Genomic DNA, 25,529 nt, shown 5'->3' on the forward strand with positions numbered 1-25,529 from the left:
TATCTCTTAATTTGCACGCGTATGTCGGCATTTAGGTCTTCTAATATTCGTTGCGGAACATATTGACTATATACATTTTGTTCGTCTTGTAATCAGCTTTCGAATGAGGTATAATGTTTACCTATAATAGGGGCTAAAGGGTCGCCGCAGTCCATTCCATTATTCAAAATATCCATTTCATTATTCAAAATTGACTTTTTCTTAATTTTCACGCGTATTTTGGCAATTAGGTCTTCTAATATTCGTTGCGGAACATATTGACTATATACATTTTGTTCGTCTTGTAATCAGCTTTCGAATGAGGTATAAGGTTTATCTATAATAGGGGCTAAAGGGTCGCCGCAGTCCATTCCATTATTCAAAATATCCATTGCATTATTCAAAATTGACTTTTTCTTAATTTTCACGCGTATTTTGGCAATTAGGTCTTCTAATATTCGTTGCGGAACATATTGACTATATACATTTTGTTCGTCTTGTAATAAGCTTTCGAATAGGGTATAAGGTTTATCTATAATAGGGGCTAAAGGGTCGCCGCAGTCCATTCCATTATTCAAAATATCCATTTCATTATTCAAAATTGACTTTTCCTTAATTTTCACGCGTATTTTGGCAATTAGGTCTTCTAATATTCGTTGCGGAACATATTGAATGTATACATTTTGTTCCTCTTGTAATCAGCTTTGGAATGAGGTATAAGATTTATCAATAATGAGGGGATAAAGGGTCACTGCAGTCCATTCCATTATTCAAAATATCCATTTCATTATTCAAAGTTGACTTTTTCTTAATTTTCACGCGTATTTTGGCAATTAGGTCTTCTATTATTCGTTGCGGAACATATTGACTATATACATTTTGTTCCTCTTGTAATCAGCTTTCGAATGAGGTATAAGATTTATCTATAATTAGGGGCTAAAGGGTCGCCGCAGTCCATTCCATTATTCAAAATATCCATTTCAGTATTCAAAATTGGCTATTTCTTAATTTTCACGCGTATTTTGGCACTTAGGTCTTCTAATATTCGTTGCGGAACATATTGACTATATACATTTTGTTGCTCTGGTAATCAGCTTTCGAATGAGAAATAAGGTTTATCTATAATTAGGGGCTAAAGGGTCGCAGCAGTCCATTCCATTATTCAAAATATCCATTTCATTATTCAAAGTTGACTTTTTCTTAATTTTCACGCGTATTTTGGCAATTAGGTCTTCTAATATTCGTTGCGGAACATATTGACTATATACCTTTTGTTCCTCTTGTAATCAGCTTTCGAATGAGGTATAAAATTTATCTATAATTAGGGGGTAAAGGGTCGCCGCAGTCCATTCCATTATTCAAAATATCCATTTCATTATTCAAAATTGGCTATTTCTTAATTTTCACGCGTTTTTCGGAATTTAGGTCTTCTTATATTCAATGCGGAACATATTGACTATATACATTTTGTTCGTCTTGTAATCAGCTTTCGAATGAGGTATACGGTTTATCTATAATAGCGGCTAAAGGGTCGCCGCAGTCCATTCCATTATTCAAAATATCCATTTCATTATTCAAAATTGACTTTTTCTTAATTTTCACGCGTATTTTGGCAATTAGGTCTTCTAATATTCGTTGCGGAACTTATTGACTATATACATTTTGTTCCTCTTGTAATCAGCTTTCGAATGAGGTATCAGGTTTATCTATAATTAGGGGCTAAAGGGTCGCCGCTGTCCATACCATTATTCAAAATATCCATTTCATTATTCAAAATTGGCTATTTTTTTATTTTCACGCGTATTTTGGCGTTTAGGTCTTCTTATATTCGTTGCGGAACATATTGACTATATACATTTTGTTCGTCTTGTAATCAGCTTTCGAATGAGGTATAAGGTTTATCTATAATAGGGGCTAAAGGGTCGCCGCAGTCTATACCATTATTCAAAATATCCATTTCATTATTCAAAATTGGCTATCTCTTAATTTTCACGCGTATTTCGTCATTTAGGTCTTCTTATATTCGTTGCGGAACATATTGACTATATACATGTTGTTCCTCTTGTAATCAGCTTTCGAATAAGGTATACGGTTTATCTATAATAGGGGCTATAGGGTCGCCGCAGTCCATTCCATTATTCAAAATATCCATTTCATTATTCAAAATTGACTTTTTCTTAACTTTCACGCGTATTTTGGCAATTAGGTCTTCTAATATTCGTTGCGGAACATATTGAATGTATACATTTTGTTCCTCTTGTAATCAGCTTTGGAATGAGGTATAAGATTTATCTATAATTAGGGGCTAAAGGGTCGCTGCAGTTCATTCCATTATTCAAAATATCCATTTCAGTATTCAAAATTGGCTATCTCTTAATTTTCACGCGTATTTCGGCATTTAGGTCTTCTAATATTCGTTGCGGAACATATGGACTACATACAATTTGTTCGTCTTGTAATCAGCTTTCGAATGAGGTATAAGGTTTATCTATCAAAGGGGCTAAAGGGTCGCCGCAGTCCATTCCATTATTCAAAATATCCATTTTATTATTCAAAATTGACTTTTTCTTAATTTTCACGCGTATTTTGGCAATTATGTCTTCTAAAATTCTGTGCGGAACATATTGACTATATACATTTTGTTCCTCTTGTAATCAGCTTTCGAATAGGTATAAGATTTATCTATAATTAGGGGTTAAAGGGTCGCCGCAGATCATTCCATTATTCAAAATATCCATTTCATTATTCAAAATTGGCTATCTCTTAATTTTCACGCGTATTTCGGCATTTAGGTCTTCTAATATTCGTTGCGGAACATATTGACTATATACATTTTGTTCGTCTTGTAATCAGCTTTCGAATAGGGTATAAGGTTTATCTATAATAGGGGGTAAAGGGGTTCAAAATATCCATTTCATTATTCAAAATTGACTTTTTCTTAATTTTCACGCGTATTTTGGCAATTAGGTCTTCTAATATTCGTTGCGGAACATATTGACTATATACATTTTGTTCGTCTTGTAATCAGCTTTCGAATGAGGTAGAAGATTTATCTATAATTAGGGGGTAAAGGGTCGCCGCAGTCCATTCCATTATTCAAAATATCCATTTCATTATTCAAAATTGGCTATTTCTTAATTTCACGCGTATTTCGGAATTTAGGTCTTCTTATATTCGTTGCGGAACATATTGACTATATCCATTTTGTTTGTCTTGTAATCAGCTTTCGAATGAGGTATACGGTTTATCTATAATAGGGCCTAAAGGGTCGCCGCAGTCCATTCCATTATTCAAAATATCCATTTCATTATTCAAAATTGGCTATCTCTTAATTTTCACGCGTATTTCGGCATTTAGGTCTTCTAATATTCGTTGCGGAACATATTGACTATATACATGTTGTTCCTCTTGTAATCAGCTTTCGAATGAGGTATAAGGTTTATCTATAATTAGGGGTTAAAGGGTCGCCGCAGTCCATTCCATTATTCAAAATATCCATTTCATTATTCAAAATTGACTTTTTCTTAATTTTCACGCGTAATTTGGCAATTAGGTCTTCTAATATTCATTGTGGAACATATTGACTATATACATTTTGTTCCTCTTGTAATCAGCTTTCGAATGAGGTATCAGGTTTATCTATAGTTAGGGGCTAAAGGGTCGCCACAGTCCATTCCATTATTCAAAATATCCATTTCATTATTCAAAATTGGCTATTTCTTAATTTTCACACGTATTTTGGTATTTAGGTCTTCTAATATTCGTTGCGGAACATATTGACTATAAGCATGTTGTTCTTCTTGTAATCAGCTTTCGAATGAGGTATAAGGTTTATCTATAATTAGGGGCTAAAGGGTCGCCGCAGTCTATTCCATTATTCAAAATATCCATATCATTATTCAAAATTGGCTATTTCTTAATTTTCATGCGTATTTTGGCGTTTAGGTCTTTTAATATTCGTTGCGGAACATATTGACTATATACATTTTGTTCCTCTTGTAATCAGCTTTCGAATGAGGTATAAGGATTATCTATAATTAGGGGGTAAAGGGTCGCCGCAGTTCATTCCATTATTTAAAATATCCATTTCATTATTCAAAATTGGCTATCTCTTAATTTTCACGCGTATTTTGGCATTTAGGTCTTCTTATATTCGTTGCGGAACATATTGACTATATACATTTAGTTGCTCTTGTAATCAGCTTTCGAATGAGATATAAGATTTATCTATATTTAGGGGCTAAAGGGTCGCCGCACTCCATTCCATTATTCAAAATATCCATTTCATTATTTAAAATTGGCTATTTCTTTTTTTTTCACGCGTATTTTGGTATTTAGGTCTTCTAGTATTCGTTGCGGAACCTTTAATAGCTGACTATGCGGTATGTGCTTTGCTCATTGTTGAAAGCTGTACGGTGAGCTATAGTTGTTAATGTTTGTGTCATTGTGGTCTTTCTGGATATTTGTCTCATTGGCAATCATACCACATCTTCTTTTTTTATATTTCCTCATTTTTATGCATATTGTGGCTTTTAGGTCCTCCGTAAACCGTCTTATGGTCATTTCGAATCAAAATATAGCTATAGTGTCACAGTCAATTTTTTTTATATTTTTTTCACTATTTACCGCTTCAATTTGAATAATGAAACATAAACCATTTCATTATTCATTTTTCAATATTGAATAGTGAATAGTGAACTATTTCATTATTCATTATTGAATAATGAATAATGAACTATGAATAATGGACGTACTTCAGCGCGGTGTTTAACTATCATTTAAGTTTAATATATTTAGACTAGTCCAGTTCAGGGGAATTAGGTTTCTGCAAGTGCTTTTTATGTACTTTTTTTTTTATATTTTTGACGGTTTAATAGTCAGTAAAAGTTCAATGATTAAGTTAATATTGACATTAAAAGACCTCCGAACAAAAAGGGCTGTTCAAATCCCCTCGCCCCTTCGGGCTCGGGGATCTGAACACCTCTTTTTGTTCGGAGGTCTTTTAATATCAATATTAACTTATCATTGAACTTTTACTATTACATAACGAGTTGATGAGCTACATTAGCTGGCTATAAAACCAGGTTTAACCCGCAACTTTCAACTTAGGAAAAATGCATATGCCAAATCAGGAATAGGACTGTTGTTCTCCATTCGTTTGATGTGTTTGAGTTTTTGATTTTGCCATTTGATTAGGAACTTTCCGTTTTGAATTTTCCTCGGGGTTCAGTATTTTGTTTATTTAACTTTTTCAAAAACAGACATTAAAAAAATACTTTTATCAATTTAAAATTAACTTTGCCTGACAGAGTTGGGTTGAATAACAAAACAATGGATTTATATAAAACAATAAATCTGCTACAGTGATCAAACTTTCATTGTCATAACTTAACGCAACAATAACATCGTTTTGTCAATATCTGTTGTTTTTAGCTGATTGGTTCCTATTTATTTTCGCGATTTCTGTTTTCGTAATTATTTTACTTGGTAAGTTTTTCCTTCAGACGGACATGAAACACATGGTACATTCTCATTATAAATTGTGAGCTAGAAAATATGAAACTTCACTCATGCATAATTGCCCTCAGACATAGGTAGTAATGTCATGATATGAAAGACTGGTCAACTCAATTTCCTTCTAAACATGTTTTTAACAAGGTACCAGATGAAACCGGTTTCATTTAAAGCTAACGATAAGTAGGATTTATTGCATACATTAAAATGTAACAAGTAAGTTAAGAAATTGAATAAGAGCAACAATTAACCAAAATAAAATGTCGCCCATGAAACGTTAAATGCAAATGTACAAAATGTATAACTCTGTTTTTTATAAAATCGTCAAAAAGAGAACATTCCATATGAAACCTTATCAACTAAAATTGGTTATGTCTTAAGAAAATGGTATGTAATAATGCAAAATGATATATGACAAAATGAAACCTAAGTTGATTGGGGTAGACATAGATCATATATTTCTGACGTCAATCAAGGCTTCTGTTTGTTTTTAAAATGTGCAAAATATGCAATTTTTTTATAAATTCAGTAATGATATTTTGATGATCATATCTTGTTGCAGATTTGCATTCGCCATATTTTAGTTGGATGCCAAATTTTACAAGATGCTAGTGACGATAAGAGGAATGAACAGATACAGAGAGAGACATCACAGAGATTAAAACTGTAAGAAAAATACTAGAGAAGCTACCATACTGAATGTTTAATAGATGGCGAACCTGTTTATCAGATTGATAATTTGTTTTATTACAATGGCAAACAGTTAATAAATTATAATTTTCAAACACACATTTTAAATATATACGATTAGGGTAGGTCGCTATAACATTTAAAAAAATAATACCTAGAATATTAAAAAACTGTCTACTTTTAACCTTAACAAATTTTGATTTCTTTTGAAAAAATCTGGTTCGTCTTGCAGTATTTTTTTCCACTCGTAACTCTCTTAATTTTGGCGTAGTTCTCAAAGCAGAGGGGTACCGGCGTGTGTGTTTTCAAGTTGGCTTTGATGATATTATGTTAAGAAGTTATCAAGACTTCGACTCATTATATACAAAGGTGAACGCACGTCAGATTTAAAACACCTATATAAATGTAAATGATGATCCATTATGATAATGGTGGCTAGGGTGTCTTCTTTCATCTTGGATTTTGAAGTAGCTTTGAACCTTTACTCTAGATCTTAAATGAAATGTGTCTATTTTTAGAGTAATTTGTAATTCATATGTTAGACGTTAATATAGAAAATGTTTTATTATATTCACGTCTACAGTTTTTTCTTTCATTATATTTTTTGTTATTATGCCACATATCATGGAGATAACTCAGATAGTAGGGGAGAAAAAAAGTTAATTCACAAGAATACTGAACTCCAAGGAAAATTCAAAACAGAAAGTCCCTAATCAAATGGCAAAATCAAAATCCTGACTTAGTGCAAGCATTTACTTATATAGAAAACGGTGTATTGAAATGGTGGTTTTAATGCTAGTTCCTCCTCTCACTTCTATGACAGCCGCATCAAATTCCCTTTTAATGACAACGATGCGTGAACAAAACAAACATACATAACTCAGAGTTGTGAATATACCTTTTAAAACAAAACAGGAAAACCAAGTCCGGTGACCCCTTTTTAACTCACCTGGCCCGAAAAGCTTTTCTCTTCACTTGGCGTCCATCGTCTGTCGTCGTCGTCCGTCGTCGTCCGTCGTCGTTAACTGTTACAAGAAAACTTCTTCTCTGAAACTACTTGGCCAAATTTAACCAAACTTGGCCACAACGATCATTGAGGTATCTAGTTTAAAAAAAAGAACTATAGGCTCTCAAGAACTCCACATCTTCCTATATCTAAATAATAGTACAGAAGACACAATATCAAAAACTAAAGACTAAGAAACACGAACCAAACAAAAAAATGGGTATGATCTCGAGTGCTAAAGTTCTTTCCGTCAGACAGCGTTTCAGGTGTAGTACCATCATTGATTTTCGCTTATTTTTCTTTTTTGAAATTTTCACTTTTAAAAAAATGGGGCAGAATTTTTATTACTCTAACCCTTGATTTGATGTGAAAAACATTTAGAAACAATTTAATTTAGAAACATGGTGGAAAAGTGGATAAACTTGGAATACATTTGGTGGATTAAAAATATTTCAATGTTTTCTTTTCATTTTAATTAGATATTTCACAGAGCGTGCAAACTTGATTACAAGATTTATTAATGAAGCTACCTCAAAAAATGATGTAGCAGATGATGAAATTGGTGAAACTGTTAATCATGCGGGACGTCTTTTGCTGAACCATGGGTATTTGGAAGATGCAATTAAGACTGAAAACAAGACATTTCTTGAAAACGAAACCATCACCGATATCCTTCATAAAATGTGGTACGGCAAGGAGAAATCTTTATTTCGTCAGGTATTTGAAAAGTATGAATAAAGAATATACGGAGCACTGGAATAAATATTTATAAGAAAACACATTTAAAGTCAACATAGTCATCGACAATTTACAAAACACATGTATATCAAATCTTGATATCATGAGCGTTTAAAAATCAAACATACACCTACAAAAATATCAAATTTCAGTAAACATAAAAAATGTCCGAATTTTGAAAATACCATGAAACAGAAAAAAACATTTATCTGAAGATCAGGTCTCAGATAAAAAGGCTAGTAAACACACTTGTTCCTCGATATATCCATTCATACAAATTCCAATTTATTGTTAAGTGAAACGTGGGAATATACTTAATAAAGCATATATATGACCCCATTGGTGGCCTTCAACTGTTTTTTTGTTGTTTAGTAGGGTTTTTGTCTCTTTAACACATCCCTCCTTTCCATTCTATCTTTCTTATAGCAATATAATGCTAATATGAGCATGCGAGATTTTTTTTCAACAAATGTAGACAACAAAATAGAATATAATCAACAGTTAGGATTTGTATTAGAAGTACGTTACTCTCAAATAACGGCGTAGTATAAACTATTTTTAAAACACGAGTAAAAGAAATCATAGTGTGCAAAGTCAACATAATTTATTTAGTATTTAATTGAGAATCACTCTAAAATTGTTAGTTACCACAGAAAAAATCCCATAGAGTATTTTGAGAAGATGTCTTTTCTTAAATGCAAATAAACATTAGGTTACATATATCTTTATTTGAAACTTATGTTAATGCCGCACAATACAACAGGGAAGGGGGCAATAAAGACCACAAATTGAAAAAGACATACAACATTACGTCACACGAAAATAAACGTTAAGCTAAGAAGTACCCAATATATAATCAATTATTTATTAACTACACTGTTATTGGACTTAATATTATAAAATCTGCCTATGCAATATAAAGGTGTCAACTCGGCCAATACAGAAAAACTTGGCCAATATAGATTTTTTTCTGTATTGGCCGAGTTCTGATCCAGCCAATGCAGGATATTGCAACGTCTTTAAAGATCGAAAGTCACGATAAACACAAACTGAAAGTAAACAGTTGTTTGAAAGAAAATTTTTCTCACCATAAACATGCTGAAACGTTCAGTATGGCATATATTTTAGGCTAAAGACTGTCACATTCATTTAAAAAGCATTTTGAAAGCAGACGATGAAATTGTTTTAGGTTTTGGGAACGAGTAGATTATCACAAAGTTCATTTCTTGTCGACCTCATAATTTTACGATGGTACAAATCGATTTATTGTTTACGTTCGCTTCTCATATTTTGTAAACTGTAATTTATTTTCAAACCCGAACTGGGCATATGCATTATGGTATTGTGCAAATCTTCGTTCTTTAGTCAGTTGGCTTATGGATAGTGTATCATTTTCAACTCCTACATTATTTTTTTTTAATATATTCAATTTGTTTCTGCATAACACATACAATGGCAGCACCTTTGCTGAAGCTGAAGACACCTGGAAACGGCACAAGATCATTATATATTGCATCTTATAAAAGGAACCTGAGATTTCGATAGTTCCACTTCATTTTAAAAATGTTAATTGTGAAATGAAATTTAAAAAAAATAGTGTAACACTGTAGGATATTAATAAAGATACTATTACGTGTATTTCTGTATTGGCCTTGTTATTGGTCCTCGGCCAGTTGTATTGGACCAATAATAATGCCAATAAAGAAATACTCACGTAATACTATCATAGTACTCACTTAAATTAAGAAGCATTATCGCAATATAAAAACATGCGGCCAATCGTATAATGTTCTCACAAAACCAGTACAGATGTTTTCTATCCTAAAAAAATAATTAATTGCATCTTAATAGGTTGGGCTTTATATCCTGCTAACCTTGATACACTTATTTGTGATGCCGGTGTTGATGGTCAACATAAACGCACGTCCTCTTATGTGGTATGTAACTTTACTATAATTTAGATTTTGAAATAATAGGTCAAGGATAAATACTGAATAATACTTAAAGTATTTTACGTTGATCACAGGTGTTTCACGTTTCAATCAGAATTTGGATTTGTAAAATTTTTAACTTCGGTGTCTCAGAGTATGTTGATTGTATTACACAAATATATCATTTAGTTAAATAAAACATTTCGACATATAATATCTATGTACTACATATATATGGTGTCAAATGCAGGTGTCTATTTTCAACATTTAACTGTTACATTGTTTCGATGTTGTGACTTAATACTTTTTCGTCGCGCCTTAAAAAATTTTAAAGTCTTGAAATCTAAAGCTGCATATTTAAGACTAGAAATAGATTACATATAACCGTTTGCTTGTTATAGGGTCTACCAGAAATACGATCTTCCTTTTATGAAAGCCTTAATACAGATGGTAAGATTAATTTATGCTCATTAAATAAAAGCAACATTAGTATACCGCTGTTCGAAATTCATAAATCGATTGCGAAAAAAACAAGTCCGGGTTATATATTCAATATCATTTAGACATCTAATAGCTACAGTGGAGTGGAAGTGAGAGTGTGACTAACACTTGGAAGCAATTTCTTATGAATAACTCAATGGATATGATGAAAATGTAAAAACAAATATTGTCCATGCAAGAAAACAGATGCGATATTGACAGCAGTATTATTATGCAGAATATGTTAGGCATATTAATAATTGATAATCACTTTTTATATGTTGAATTAGTTTAATCACACCAATGAACAAAGAATTAAAATAACAAAAGTACTTAACTCTAAGTAATGACATTTTCTGAAAAGTGAAGTAATATGTGTTTTATGTTAATATTTTAAATATGAATATAAAAATGTTTGATTCAATCAGGAAAGATAAAAATTATATTGTACTTCAAAACTATAAATGTAAACATGTGTTTGTTCACTATAAATTGTTAACGATGTTCTGTACACATTTTAGCTTGGATACTTGGCATTGCTGTTGACATACTCTTACATGCTGCTCTTCAAATTAAACGAAGATCTTTCATACACAGACTTTTTAATAATTGGATGGATGATTAGTTTTTGTATCAATGAAACAAAACAGGTATCACAAATACAAGGCTTGTTTATATTTCTTTTTTTTATTTGTGGGGATCGTTTGTCACATTTGGTAATTACCATTGAATAGTCTTTTGAAAAAGGTTAAAATCAGGCTCTTTGTATTTCAATAAATGATTGACAAGGCATATGTTTATTGTCTATTATTATGATTATAGTTTGCATTCAGTACATGGGTATTGCATTGATACAACTAAATATAAAAGAGGGACGAAAGATACCAAAGGGACAGTCAAACTCATAAATCTAAAACAAACTGACAACGCCATGGCTAAAAATGAAAAAGACAAACAGAAAAACAATAGTACACATGACACAACATAGAAAACTAAAGAATAAACAACACGAACCCCACCAAAAACTAGGGGGGATCTCAGGTGCTCCGGAAGGGTAAGCAGATCCTGCGCCACATGTGGCACCCGTCGTGTTGCTTATGTGATTACAAATCAGGTAAATAGTCTAATTCGGTAGGTCACATTCATGAAAGGGAAGGGGATTGTAGTTACGACGTAAGGAACATATCCGATATCAACTTCATATAAACTTCATATAAACTTCATATAAACTTCATGAAAAAGAAATACCACCACCTAAACTTTATCTAGATATAAATTTTCGAGATGAAGATAAAAGAATCAAGGTATATTTATAGAATATGAACTTCTTATGGTGAATTTTGATCACACTTGACCTTTTTTAGTCAGCATGTGTATCTTTGTAAGAAGAAGGCATTCGGGAAAAATAATAGAATTGAACGTACGAATCAGGCCTTATCTTTAAGCGGATTAAATTGGTTTTAAAAATTAAAATGACACATAACTTTTTAAATGAATTAAGTTAATAAATCATTTCTTTTACCGAATTTTTTTATTTAACGTGTTACCAGTCCTCGACTTAAGACAGTAATGACATTAGAATAAAGATACATGTATTGTATTTGACAACAGTAGTATACCTCCGTTCAAACTAAAATCGAGGGAACACATTAACTATAAGTAAAAAAAACACGGGAACGAAGATAGGTATGTATTTGTTCTCAAACTTTCGTTATTGTTTTTATACAGATGTTCAATTCTGCTGAAAATCGTAGAACCATAAAATTAAAATACAAATGGCGAAAATGATAAAGTAGAGTAATTTCAGATTTTATGAGGGCGCAAAGCGCCCGAAATAAAATATTGATTATATGAAAAGATTAGAGTGAGATATAATAATGCATTGACCTTCAATTCTAATCAAATAACAGCTCTTTAAAGTACACCCCTGAATAAAAAATGTTACAATCCAGGTAATACCTTAATACGCATGCCCATAGGTAACATCGTATACCTCGGGCGACAATAGATTGACTTTCAATGAAGCCAAACCTTAAACCTCAAACAATTATGTTTGATATAAAACAACAAAACCAATATCTGAACCAATAAAATATCATCTTCTGGTTCAAAAGATCTGATACGAAAGTAACCGATTCAGTAAACAATGGATATAGTTCACCATAGACATATTTTTATGCATCTGGATAATGAATAAACAAATGACACCCAAAATACTAATTATCAGTTCACTAAGCAAAAAACAAAATCCAACATCTGACCAAACATCTGAATACTGAACTGTTTTGAATGAATAGATATAAGGCGGTTACTTAAAAAAATAACTACAGAAAATAATCATTTGTATTATCAAATGTACATCAAAATATTTCACAGAGTATACACGTTAAAGTCAGTAATTTCTTTATAGTCCACGAAAAAACTGCATACGAATGTTCTATATCATATTCCGCCACACTGCTACAAAACTGCAATTATTGTTTGGAATACCAGTCATATTCAAGTCCATCCAACTCTATCCTTTCTGAAAAATTTAATGATATAGATGTATATTTCAAGTTAGCATTCGAGAATAAACATTCTGTGTAATATTTCATATTTTATTGATTACTGTTTAGAAATACTAAGATCAAGAGTCGTCTTATTGTTATCATACCACATCTATTTGCAATGTATTTAATTTCTGTATAATAATGCATTTGGGTGGGATGGGTGGGAAATGCATTATTATATCTCACTCTAATCTTTTCATATAATCAATATTTCATTTCGGGCGCTTTGCGCCCTCATAAAATCTGAAATTATATTTCTAAGATTTTCGTGAGATATAATAATGCACGTTTAAAGCAAGCTTACCATTTCTAAAACTTTATCTGCAAAACCCGCTTTTTCATTAGTCCTAAAATAAAATTTATTAAACGTTCTAGTGTTGGACCAATCTGCCATGGACATAATATCATCCATACTGATGCCACTCATCGCTGCCTTGCTAGTTGAGACCATGCGACAAGAATGTGCTTGAAACAATGAGATGTCGATTCCTGCCTCCTTCATAACTCATTTAATCCAATTTCCAACTGTCTGCGAAGATAGACCTTTAAAAGGTTTCTTAGTTGACCTTAATAAAGGATCAGGTTCATGTTTACTAACAGGCCTTAAATGTTCCGTTCTCAATTCATATTCATGTATACAAGAAATAACACATAATTTTTTCTTTGAAAATTTGCAGTATTTCACTGATCTGTTATTGCAATCTTTTTGTGTTTTAGACAGACCCGGTAAATGAAAAATTATACTACTTTTGTTTCTAAACATGAATCTTCTGTCTAAACTTGCAATTTCAGATACCCTTTTTGGCGCTGCCAAAGCCAATAAAATTGATAATTTTTTACCTAAAACTGAAAAATCAAGTTTTTTGTTTATTGGTAAAGCGGATAAATATTTAAGAACAATATCCAAATCCCATGAAAATTGGTATTTTGGTAAAGGTGGGTTATTTTGTAGAACACCTTTCATTAATTGTTTTACTATAGGTAATTGACCAATTGGGACACCATCGATATATGGCAGGACTGAAGATATGGCCGAACGGTGAACATTTAAAGTTCTGTATTGATACCCCTCTTTATACATCCAAGTCAAAAAATCTAAGATAGCGGCCAAAGGTGCTGAAAAGGGATCAATTTCCCGTGAGCTACACCAGCTAGACCACTTATTCCAGGCACTGTCGTAAGAAGATCTTGTTCCCGATTTCCAAGACCCAAGGAGTAATTCTTTAGTTTCCTCTGAAATTCCAATTGAGTTAAATGATCTCCGGAGACCGTCCACCCTGCTAGTTTTAATGTTTTGTTCAGAATCAGTGGGTGTGGCTCTTTCATGGGAGATAATACAGTGTTGTGACTCATGGGAAGTAACACTGGATAATCTACTGACATTTGAAGTAACAGAGGGTACCAAGCCTGGGATTGCCAAACTGGAGTTATCAGAATTATCTGACTGTTTTCCTCCCGAACTTTCGCTAGACACGTACTTATTAGACAGAACGGGGGAAAAGCATAACCCTTTATCTCTCTCCAGGATTGGAGAAGGGCATCTACCGCTTTCGCTTGGGGATCTGGCTTCCAGCTGAAATATTGATTCAGGTGAGTATTTGACCTGTCTGCAAACAGATCTACATTGCAAGGACCTATGCGTTTCATGAGACTTTTGAAAAGTATCGGACTTAACCGCCAATTGCTGAAATCCGCATAATGCCTGCTTTCCCAGTCTGCTATAACATTGCTTTTTCCTGGGATATAGTCCGCAGTGATTGTTAATTGCCTTTGAAGACACCAATCCCAAAACTGATTTGTTAGAGAATTTAGTCTTTTTGACACCGTTCCCCCCATTTTGTTTACATATACAATTGCTGTTGTGTTGTCCATTTGTATAAGAATATGCTTGTTTTGTAGATTTTTGGCATAAGATTGTACTGCGAACATTGCTGCTTTTAGTTCGAGTTGATTTATATGGAGGGATTTTTCCTCGTCTATCCAAAGCCCACCTATACTTATCTGTTGACATGTTGCTCCCCATCCCGACAGACTTGCATCCGACTGAATGGTTAAATGGGGTTCTGGTCTTAGTAACGCTTTCCCGTTCCAAGACCCCAGCTTGGTTACCCACCAATGCAACTCGTTCTGAACTTCCTCGTTTAACTGGATTTGGTGATCGTAATGGCCCCCCAAATGCAGGGCTTTTGTTTTCAATATTTGCAAACTGCGATAATGCAGAGGACCTGGAAGGACAGCTTGATTGGTTGCTGTTAACTGACCTATCAACTGAGCTAAATCTCTTGCTGACACTTTCTTGTGTTCTAGCATTAATTTTGAACTGTTCTTTATTTTCTCTACCTTCTCTTTCGGGAGAGACAAAGTCAACAACTTTGAGTTTACTGTATAACCCAGAAACTCCATTGTTTGTGAAGGTTCCATTACTGACTTGTTTGTATTGATCAGAAAACCTAAGCCCCTTAATATTGACAAAATTTTCTGATTTGACTGATTCATTATTAGAATATCGTCTAGGTAAACTATCAGACGTACACCTAAACGTCTCAATAAAGTCATGGGAACCTTCATCAGTTTTGTGAATATTCTTGGGGCTACTGCAATCCCAAACGGGAGGGACCTGAATTCCATTATTTTTCCCTGCCAAAAAAATCTGAGGTATTTTCTGTGTTCTTTTGCTATTTGCAATGTCAAATATGCATCGGTTAGGTCTATTTTTACCATCCAATCGTTCTTCAAAAGAAGATCTTTTAACAAATGAATTCCCTCCATTTTGAAATGTTCGTAACGTAAAAAAACATTTAGGCCTTTTAGATTTTTAACAGGTCTTTGACCCCCTCCCTTCTTTGGTACCAGAAAAATGTTGCTTATGAACGAATCCTTTGTTAGGAAAGACTTTGTTATGGCCTTCTTGTTCAAAAGTCCTGTTATTTCTTTGTTTATCAAATCCTGATTCTCTTGATTGAAAAAGGCTTGATTTGGTATTTGATTTTGGAAAGGTGTTGCTAAGAAATCTAATTTTATTCCTTTTACACACTGGAAACCCCAAGGATCTTTTGTAATTGAGTTCCAATTCTGTAGGAAAAGACTTACTCTTCCCCCTACAGGAATAGAATTTTGATTGATTATGCAATTCATTGGTAATTGGAAATAGTTTTGTATATGACTGAAAGTTTTTTCTTGACCTACCCGTTCTATCGGTTTGCAGGTTTCTTGAACACTTGGTTGTTCTGAGGTTGAGTCTGGATTTGGTTCTGGGTCTGGTTCTGGCGCTGATTCTGGCGCTGACCATAACTGTTCCCCTGTCTGTTCTGTGACTGGTTTCCCTGCCAAGGTCTCTTCCCTGAAACTTGTGGATGGAGAGCTTGTCTGCCGCCCACAGACTGCAGGTTGTTTGTGGGCCCCTGCTGAAAAAACTGATCATTTTTTCTATTAAAATGAGGTTTACCAGCATGTTTTTTCTTGTTAGAAAACAACAACATTTCTCTAAGTTCTTTGTTATCCTTGTTTTCTTTAGCCAAAGACTTTAGAAACTTATTACCAAAAAGTTGACCCTTAGATTTTGCCAAAGCTTTCTTGCCTTTCTTCTCATTTAAAAAATCTAGACTATCTGGCATTGTTTTAACTAACATTGCTTTTCTCCTGTCAGTGTTATAAACATAGTGAGCATTACCTGCTAGCACAATAGCCCTCTGTGTTAACTGAATTACATCAGAAGGGTCCATACCTTGATTATCTTTCTTAATCCTATGTGCTTCAGACCATAAACGGGACAGATGACCCATAACATCTAGAATGCGTAGCTGTGTGTTAATTTTACTTCTCTCTAATCTAGCACTCCATTTTCGACCTTGAAAATAATTTTTCTTAAAAAATCTATCTGTTTCAAGAGCCTTTAATCCTTTAGACGAAGGAATAGGCCAATTCAAAGACATATCTTGTCTCGTCTTTTTACTTATACCCTTTAGAGTATACTTCTCTATATATTTGGTTACATGAGATGGTACTTTTTCTTTTTTATCTTTAGACAAAGAAGGTTCTGGGTCAAACGCTTCATTGTCTTCTGAACTCTCTGATTCAGAGTTACTAGAAGATGATTCACTGCTACTAGTATTTTCAGAGGAACTGCTAGAATGATTAACAACTTTCCTGTGTTTAATCTTACCTTTTCTGCTAGGTACGGAGTCGTCCCGTTTCCGTTTAGGGTTTTTGGTATCTAGGTCAGACCAGCTCTGTCTGACATCTTCTTCTGTCCCGTCGACTAACGACATTTCATCATCTTGACGACGAGAAGAGATATTTCTCCTCGCCTTGTGAGAAGAGCCCAAAGACTCGACTACCTTATCAGTTTCTACCGCCACTGCGGTAAAACTTACATTTTCATCAATGACCCTATGGTCTTCCGAATCAAGTGCACCGCTCTCTCGAGACGGTGTAGCCATCCCTAACGGAATGTCATTGAGTTGGGCGTTAGCCATGCTAACTAAAATAATAAACCCACTAACCTTTAAATAATTTGGAAAAAAACGTCTTTACTCAAAGAGAGCTAAATTGAAAGTCAATCTATCGTCGCCCGAGGTATACGATGTTACCTATGGGCATGCGCAGTAAGGTATTACCTGGATTGTAACATTTTTTATTCAGGGGTGTTCTTTAAAGAGCTGTTATTTGATTAGAATTGAAGGTCATTGCATTATTATATCTCACGAAAATCTTAGAAATATAATGAGTATTTGTTCCTGACAAAATGTACTATTTGGATTGTTAAATACAAGGCAACTTTTCTTTTCCTTTATGGAAGGTCATAATTGTACTTGGCGATTCTAGATATTTTGAGGATGATAATAACGGAAGTCGAAGATATGCAGTAATGTCAATTTCTTTAAACTAAATGAATGTCATAATATATCAACCTGAGGTCTAACCTTGGTATTTGTATCATTCATGATTTCGTCGGTACATAATTGAATCCATTGCATCATAGATTTAGGATTTCATTTTGTCTAAACGATTTTTTCCTTACAGGCAATTGTTTCAGTTTTAAGACATAGATTTAAAAGATATACCAAAAGTTGGTGGAATCGCCTAGATTGGGCTTTGATGTTAGCATATACATGTGGAATGGGCTTAAAATTTGGAGGCAATGCAATACAGGAAGATCCGGCCAAAATATTGTTGGTCGTTACGTTTATTCTCCTCAGCATTCGTATATTAAATATGTTTAGTATATCGGAATTTCTTGGGCCAAAACTTGTCATAATTCAGAAAATGGTAAGAATATTTCAACATTCTGATAGAAAAAAAATATTGTGAACAAAGAAAATTGCTGAGAAAATCTTGTTCTAAATCCCAAAGAGTGTAGCTTAAAATGTAAATGTCAGAAAAAAAAATAACAATAAAAATTTGCAAATTCGAAAGATGGGGAGATGTCGTTTAACGCTGTTATCGAAACGTTTATCGAAAAGTGTTGTAATACACATAACAACCGAATATCAACATTATTAATTTTAAAAATATTAAAACCAAAAGTATACTGATTTATAGCAATTGATTGGTAAGAGGGTTTTACATGTTCGTAACCTTACTTGCACAAACTACCAAAGGCACTCAACTCAGTCTAAGTTGTAATGCCGTTATTATACCAAAATCTTAAGTTCAAAGAGGCACAAAGAAAAACAACAACAGTAGTACAAAAAAAAAACAGAAAAAAGAAGCATATATCATCATACAAAACTGTTTCAGTACTTGTGCAAATATGAGATTTCATTGATTACCTTTCTTTCCCTTTTTAGTTCAAGGACACGTTTGTCTTTTTGATTATCCTGACAGTTATATTGGTGAGCTACAATGTGTCCTTCCATTCCTTGCTCTACCCGAACTCTGAACTTAGTTGGTCAGAAATAGAAAAAGTAATGCAGCATGGGTATTGGATGCTTTTTGGAGAAATAAATTTAGAAGAAGATACACGTGGGTTTAATGAAAAAGTCTATTCAAATTTGTCATATTGATAAATTTAACCATTTAAGCTTTTTAGCTTTAATCAGTATTCAAAGTCCTTTGACGACCTTCACTATATAAACCTTGTAATACCGCGTTTTAAGTATGTTAGCTTAACTTTAGATCAAGAGATATATTTTGAAAAATGAAAAACAAATATATGGGATAAACTGGAAATAGTACATAGTTTTTTATTATTTGTTATGTTATCACATCCAACCATACAATTCCAAAATACTGTACATTGATTCTTTCTTTTCAACAGTTGTAGATGATTTTAATTGATAACGGAATGCTTTTACCTTTACAGAAAAGTGACAAAACCTTCATTTTGATTATTCTTTACGCCTACAGAACTATCGAATTTTGTGAATATTTTAAAATATTTGCAATATAACAACAATACAGAATAATTACGATATACTTACATGTATATACATTTTGACAAAAAATAATTATCAAATTTTATCAGATAAAACATAAAAATGCAATGTAACTACCTTGACATTTCATCCTTGCTTATAACTATAACTATATTAAATCATTTCAGTAACTGATTGTACCTACAATAAAACTATTTACACAACTGGTGCACTACGCAGATGTCCCACGTCTTTGGGATTACATATTTCACCATATTTGAAAGCACTGTATGAACTGATTGCAGTAATTTTATTGTTAAATCTACTCATAGCAATCTATAGGTAAGAGTAAAAAGAGGTTTGTTATAAATTAGGGAAACTTGTTGTTTATAAATATTGACTTAAAGAAAAATCAGCAATAAATGTTTTACTGTGTTTCTTACTGAATTAAAATGCACATATTATTTTGTGTCACTGATGAGTCTATAGACGCAATAGACGCATATAAAAAATTCAGTCTTTCGTTCATTTTTTTACATAAATAAGGCCGTTATATTTCTCGTTTGAATTGTTTTACATTGTCCTATCGGGGCCTATTATAGCTGACTATGCGGTATGGGCTTTGCTCATTGTTGAAGGCCTTACGGTGAGCTAGTTGTTAATGTCTGTGTCATTTTTGTCTTTTGTGGATAGTTGTATCATTGGCAATCATACCACATCTTCTTTTTTTATATCTTGTATTTATGATAAGTTTACTTTATATACTTATTATTTCAACTTATATGACAGTCATTTGATTACATTCAGCAATGTTACTTTTTTTTGGTGAATTGAATAAATGGGAAGATTGTCATAAAATGTGTATATTCATACAAAACACATATTTTCCAGTGATACATATCAAAAAGTGAACGATGAATGTAAGTTCCACTGGTCTCAGCTTCAGACAGATTTCCTTGAAGAATATAGCGTACAGACAATTTTTCCGATACATTTGCAGCTTCTTGCATTACCCTTTTGTCTTGTTCACTTCTTTATTTGGTGTGCCAAGTATTGCTGCTTCAAAATCAAAGAGCGACGTTTGAATAAAATTCAAAACGGGAAGAATCATATCAATTCAAATTCTTATGACCTTCAAATGGAAAAAAGGAATGACAATCCAATGTTTGTTCGAGGTAAGAAAAAATTTAAAAGAGAGCAGATAGCACATAAATAAATAAAAATTTCATACAGTACAATTTTTTAAAGAAGAAGATCATGTCTTCTGCTGTTAATGTAATCATAAAAAGTCATTTGTCTTCAAAATACATAACTTCAACCTATAATCTCTATAAAATTAAATACATAATAAAATAATGTTCTGTTCACTAGTGATTTATTTACGTTTTCCTAAAACGTTTTTATTATTATATGTTGTTAACGTCAGATCATTCTGGGAAGCTTAGAACCATCAAAACAGAATATGGGAGTACTGTCAACAATTAAAATAAAGTCGTTTTTTTTCCTTTTTCCCCAGTATTTTTGTACAACGCAAACTTTGATCTGAGATTAAAATCAACAAAGGAAGCGGAGAGAAATGGAGCTATAAAGTCAAAAGGGTAACTGAACTTAGTTTTAAAACAATTTTTCTGGTTATCTGCAGAAACAATAACACTCTGTTTGTTATAAAATGTACCCGAAATAAAGTGTAAAATAATAAGGGAAAAAACGCCTAAATTCGACAAAAAAGGTTTTACGGTCATCAGTTCACAATTTGTGTAGAATATGTAAAAATAGTTACGGAACGTAGAGTTATTTTCTATTGATCATCTTCATTCCTTCCGCTATTTTGTCCTTCAGTACTTTTCCTGAACTACTTCTTAGACAGTTATGATCATTTCAAAAGGGAATATTTACGTGCACCAACTCTATACTTAGATGGTTGTATAATAATGTAATTATTGGTAAATAGACAAATAAATTTCTTTGTCATTTTTGTCATGCTGTCTATAGTGTAGAATTCTCTCGTGGGCAATAAAACAACATCTTCTTATTTTTAAATGTTAACAAAAACAAATGGCAGGTAGACACTGTAAAAACAAGACACATATGCATAATAAAAGATTTTGTCTTTTGTGCAGAGGTGCTTCATTGGCAATAATATCGAATTTCTTTTATAATCAGTAATCAAGGTAATGATTACGTTACAGATAAACAAATACAATTAAATAGAACACTATAACATGTGTTTAAACTGATAAATAACTTCAAGACCTTCAGTATATACTTCAAGAACATCGCGAGTTATTTGAGACGTTGAATAACCATGAGTAGCATCTGCAAGCTCTTGAATACCGAATGAGTTAGGAAATGTATATTCCATATGCAGGTAAAAATGACGACACAATGACGCAATAAGTATTTTAGTACAATAAAGCTTATTGATTCTGTATTTGTCAGATATTCCTAAATAACGCAAATAAATAGTTTTATATATTACTACAATTACTTAACTACAATAGTAACTTACAACCAATTATGACTCTTCGTGATCTTACTCGTTTTGTTGAACAATGGCCCAGTAAAACCAGCGCAAATTAAGCATTGCATAATGTTATTACTAAACACATGTTTTAAACATCAGAAGAAAGAATTCATATAATATTTGAATGTTGTCACATCAATCAGACGTTCGTTCATTATCTGTATGGCGTCTCCTCAATAAGGTAACTATTTGAATGACTGCCAGACTATTAATCTTGGTTTTCGTTTACTCATAATAGGAAAATTGAGATCACAGAAGAAGATAAAATAACGGTCAGTATTTCATATCTAATAGATGATATTAAAATTAAAGTAGGTTAATACAAAACTACATAAAGTGAAGTTAATGGAACAAATCATTGCCAACCAAAAATAATTCTATTTGAACTTACCAAAGTTAACAAAAACAAGTAAAACATTACATCTAAGAAACTAAATTTGAAATAAATGATGAAAAATAAATTTTGCAGTGGCCAAGTATTTCAGATACAAAGATACTATTGAGATCACTTCAAAAACTACCAATCTTTATTTGTATATGTCTATCTATATAGCATGAATGTTAGCAGTAACACAAACATAGTCTGGAATATTATTTATCTGGTTCTGTCGTTACTATAGAAAATCAGATGATACATCATATGTTGGACTAAAAAAAAAGAGTCGAGACAAAACTAAAAATATTGCCTCAGTTCGTTTCGAGTGTGAATCTAGTTTGGAAAGTCAGATGATACATCATTTTTGGACTAAAAATAAAAAAATTAAAACAAGACTCTCAATTTGCATTAGAAAGGACAAAGACAAAATATTTTATTTCCTCAGACACAAACGTGTACAAGAGGTCAAACATGATAAAGTATACATATAAATCAACAGCAGAGTAGTGTACGATAAATGGATAATAGCACGTGATTTTCATGGCACTGAGATATATTTATTATATATATATTAGCAGATGCAACCTAGTTCGTGATGAGTGTGAATAATCAATTATGATATTGCCACCCGACGTTACATAATCACCAAAATATCTATTAATTTGTAAGAATGGTAATCGAAATTACTAGCTTTATGAAGATGGAACCCACAGTGGCAACATCAGATGTCGGTATCAAATCAAAAATTATATTGTGAAAAAGATATTTTAGAAGAGGCAATGGGGCTGGACGAATTCAAATTTATAACTAACGTAGTGGGGTTAATATCTAAGTTGTAATCGCACAATCGTGGGAACATTGGTATTGGTCACATCATTTAAGGTTCAAAGTGTATACTCAAACTAATAAATCGAGAACAAACTGACTATGCGATGGCAAATAAAAGAAAGACGGCGAAATGATTAACAACATTTCACAAAACACAACAAAGAAAACTACAGACTGAGCAACAAACTAATAAGTAGTTTTGTAAACAGACATTAATATACTTTTTCTGTCTCCAACATAGAAACTTCAGAAACAGATTGACGATACAAACAAAACATTTGAAGAGCATCTTAACAGAAATGACGAGGTAACAGTTTGTATAAATTATGTATAGTAAAATAAAATTAAAGAAGAAATCAAATTATAATTTAACGTTAATTTTAGAATCTTGGTATCAAGTAGAATTGTTTAAGTCATCTAAATTGAAATTTCTATTGTATTTTAACATATTTCGAAAACCAATATTTTACACAAAATGTCAATCATAAATGCAAATTAAACAACATCATAACACAACTACAAAATCAGGAAGCTTCAACAATTCGGTTAAAATTAAACATTTTAATAGAGTCGACAAAAAGTTGAACCTTAAAGAAAAAAACATAATTTAATGAACCGGCTTTTTTCCTATTAATGGATATAAAAATGTTAATATATTTTCATGTCAAGATGTTGAAGATAATCCTGGAAAATGTGAAAGAGATAAAATCTAAGGTTTGTAAATTTGTCGTTCATAATAAATAGAATTTAACATAGTCATGTGCTAATCATGTAAATGAATTATGATAAACTTCCGTTCAATCTTCTTGACAAAGTCGTGTAGATGGACACTTATATGAGAATCGTATTTTTCGACGACTAAATAATGTTATATTCAAACAGAACATTCATGCTCATCAGTCGAAAAAAAATATACGGTCATAACTAAAAGAGAAAATACAAACAAACATCATACAAAACAAAAGACGCGGCAACATGAACCTACACAAAAGTTGCAGTGGTCCCAGGTGCTTGGAAAGTAAGCAGATCCAGTCCCACATGTATCATCCATATTTGATCTTGCCTACCAACTGCTTTGATAATAGCGTCACTAATGACAATTGTGTAGACGGTTGGTGTTCTCCTTTATACGCCTTGTATCGTTGATGAGTTTTTTTGTGAGATTCTTAGAGACAATCTTTGTTGTTGCGTTACAGATAAGAGGGTTCTCAAATTATATTGTTTTTTATTTTGTCTTTTAATTTCGGGTTTTATATGATTTTATCGATAAGTTTGATTTAAATTGTCTTTTTTTAAAGCATTCGTTTGAAATTTTAACTATGCTGAACCATAATTGATGGTCAGTATCAATGAGCTTCTTAAGACCTTATATATAAATATTTTAATAAAAGAAACATAGGAAACAATTAGAAATTGTTTCGATTGAAAAAGAAGTACCATTCTAAACACAAAATTACAAAATTTGGCAAATGCACAAAATACTTCCCAGATAACCTCATTTTTAGAATGAGGTATAATCAACTCCCTTACAATATCGTATGTTTGTTGCAACAAAATGTCATTTACAACGAAACAGAGATTATACCATTTATGTGAAGTTTGCTTATTTTTTTTTCACCAATGTATATATGCCGCGTATGTAAAATGTTAACATGGTCATGATATCACACTGACATAAGCGATGTCGTTTCTACAAAAAGATATCCAAATGTTATCATGATATTCATTTATAAAAAAAAATTACAATTCTTTGAAATGATTAACGCATTGTACTGCATTTTGTGTAAAACAACACCCACGTAATAAGGTCGAAGATTTGAAATACATGTAAGAGCACAATTAAAAAATATGTGTGTTTCTGTGTTAAATAACTGATGATAAGCTTCAATGTTTTGCTACAGATACAGGATGAATTCCAGGACATAGAAAAACAGACTGAATCAACTTATTTTCAAAAGTGAGATATTGTAATCCTTAACTATATATTAAAATGAACCGAAGGTATAAGCTATTTCTTGCAACCTAACATAATATGTTGTGTTACATCCGTTCGGCCGTTGCAGAAAATCCCAATTGTCTAAAGGATGTACTAAGGTGAGGTTTTGGAATCAGTGTCAAATGTTCGGACTCCTTGGGTTTTCTCCATACAATACAATGTAAAAATATTTTGCCCCATAATACCCATTTATATTTAATAGACTTATTAGCTCACTAAGGGTCATTTGCCAAAATTTAAGCAGATTTTGTTTTCTGTTGATTTGAGACCCTTATAATACTAATGCAAATATAATGAAGAAGTCCGAGTCAGCTTTATCCCGCCATATTTTACAAATCAAATATCTCAAAAAGAACCTCCAAGACCTATCAACATTTTAACTCATTTTGTTCCTTTGCTATTGCTCTTCTGACTTATAGTATCAATTTAAAATTCTAGTTTTTTCACAAACCCTCACCTTAGTACATCCTTAAGCTACAGTTTATATAGACTAAGATCCAGGAGGTATCCGAACTCAACCATTGAGTAGACGGGTGTGGTGATAAATATTTTAAAAATA

At 32.4% G+C, this 25,529-nt stretch overlaps 3 long non-coding RNA genes across 3 annotated transcripts; 2 read left to right on the plus strand and 1 right to left on the minus strand.

The window, feature by feature from the left end:
- Positions 1–7,674: 7,674 nt before the first annotated feature.
- LOC143075769 (uncharacterized) lies at positions 7,675–19,582 on the plus strand. Its single transcript, XR_012978411.1, has 7 exons — positions 7,675–7,906; positions 9,779–9,864; positions 10,260–10,308; positions 10,860–10,988; positions 17,913–18,158; positions 18,680–18,854; positions 19,435–19,582. It is a non-coding gene; the product is annotated as an uncharacterized LOC143075769 (long non-coding RNA).
- LOC143074482 (uncharacterized) lies at positions 12,668–16,658 on the minus strand. The gene is made up of 2 exons (XR_012977884.1): positions 16,077–16,658; positions 12,668–12,862 (listed from the first exon to the last, which is right to left on the minus strand). It is a non-coding gene; the product is annotated as an uncharacterized LOC143074482 (long non-coding RNA).
- Positions 19,583–20,760: 1,178 nt separating the features above from the next.
- On the plus strand, positions 20,761–23,281 carry LOC143075770 (uncharacterized). The gene is made up of 3 exons (XR_012978412.1): positions 20,761–20,844; positions 22,009–22,042; positions 23,216–23,281. It is a non-coding gene; the product is annotated as an uncharacterized LOC143075770 (long non-coding RNA).
- The last annotated feature ends 2,248 nt before the right edge of the window (positions 23,282–25,529 follow it).

Source organism: Mytilus galloprovincialis, chromosome 5, assembly GCF_965363235.1.
Source record: "Mytilus galloprovincialis chromosome 5, xbMytGall1.hap1.1, whole genome shotgun sequence".
NCBI lineage: Eukaryota > Metazoa > Mollusca > Bivalvia > Mytilida > Mytilidae > Mytilus > Mytilus galloprovincialis.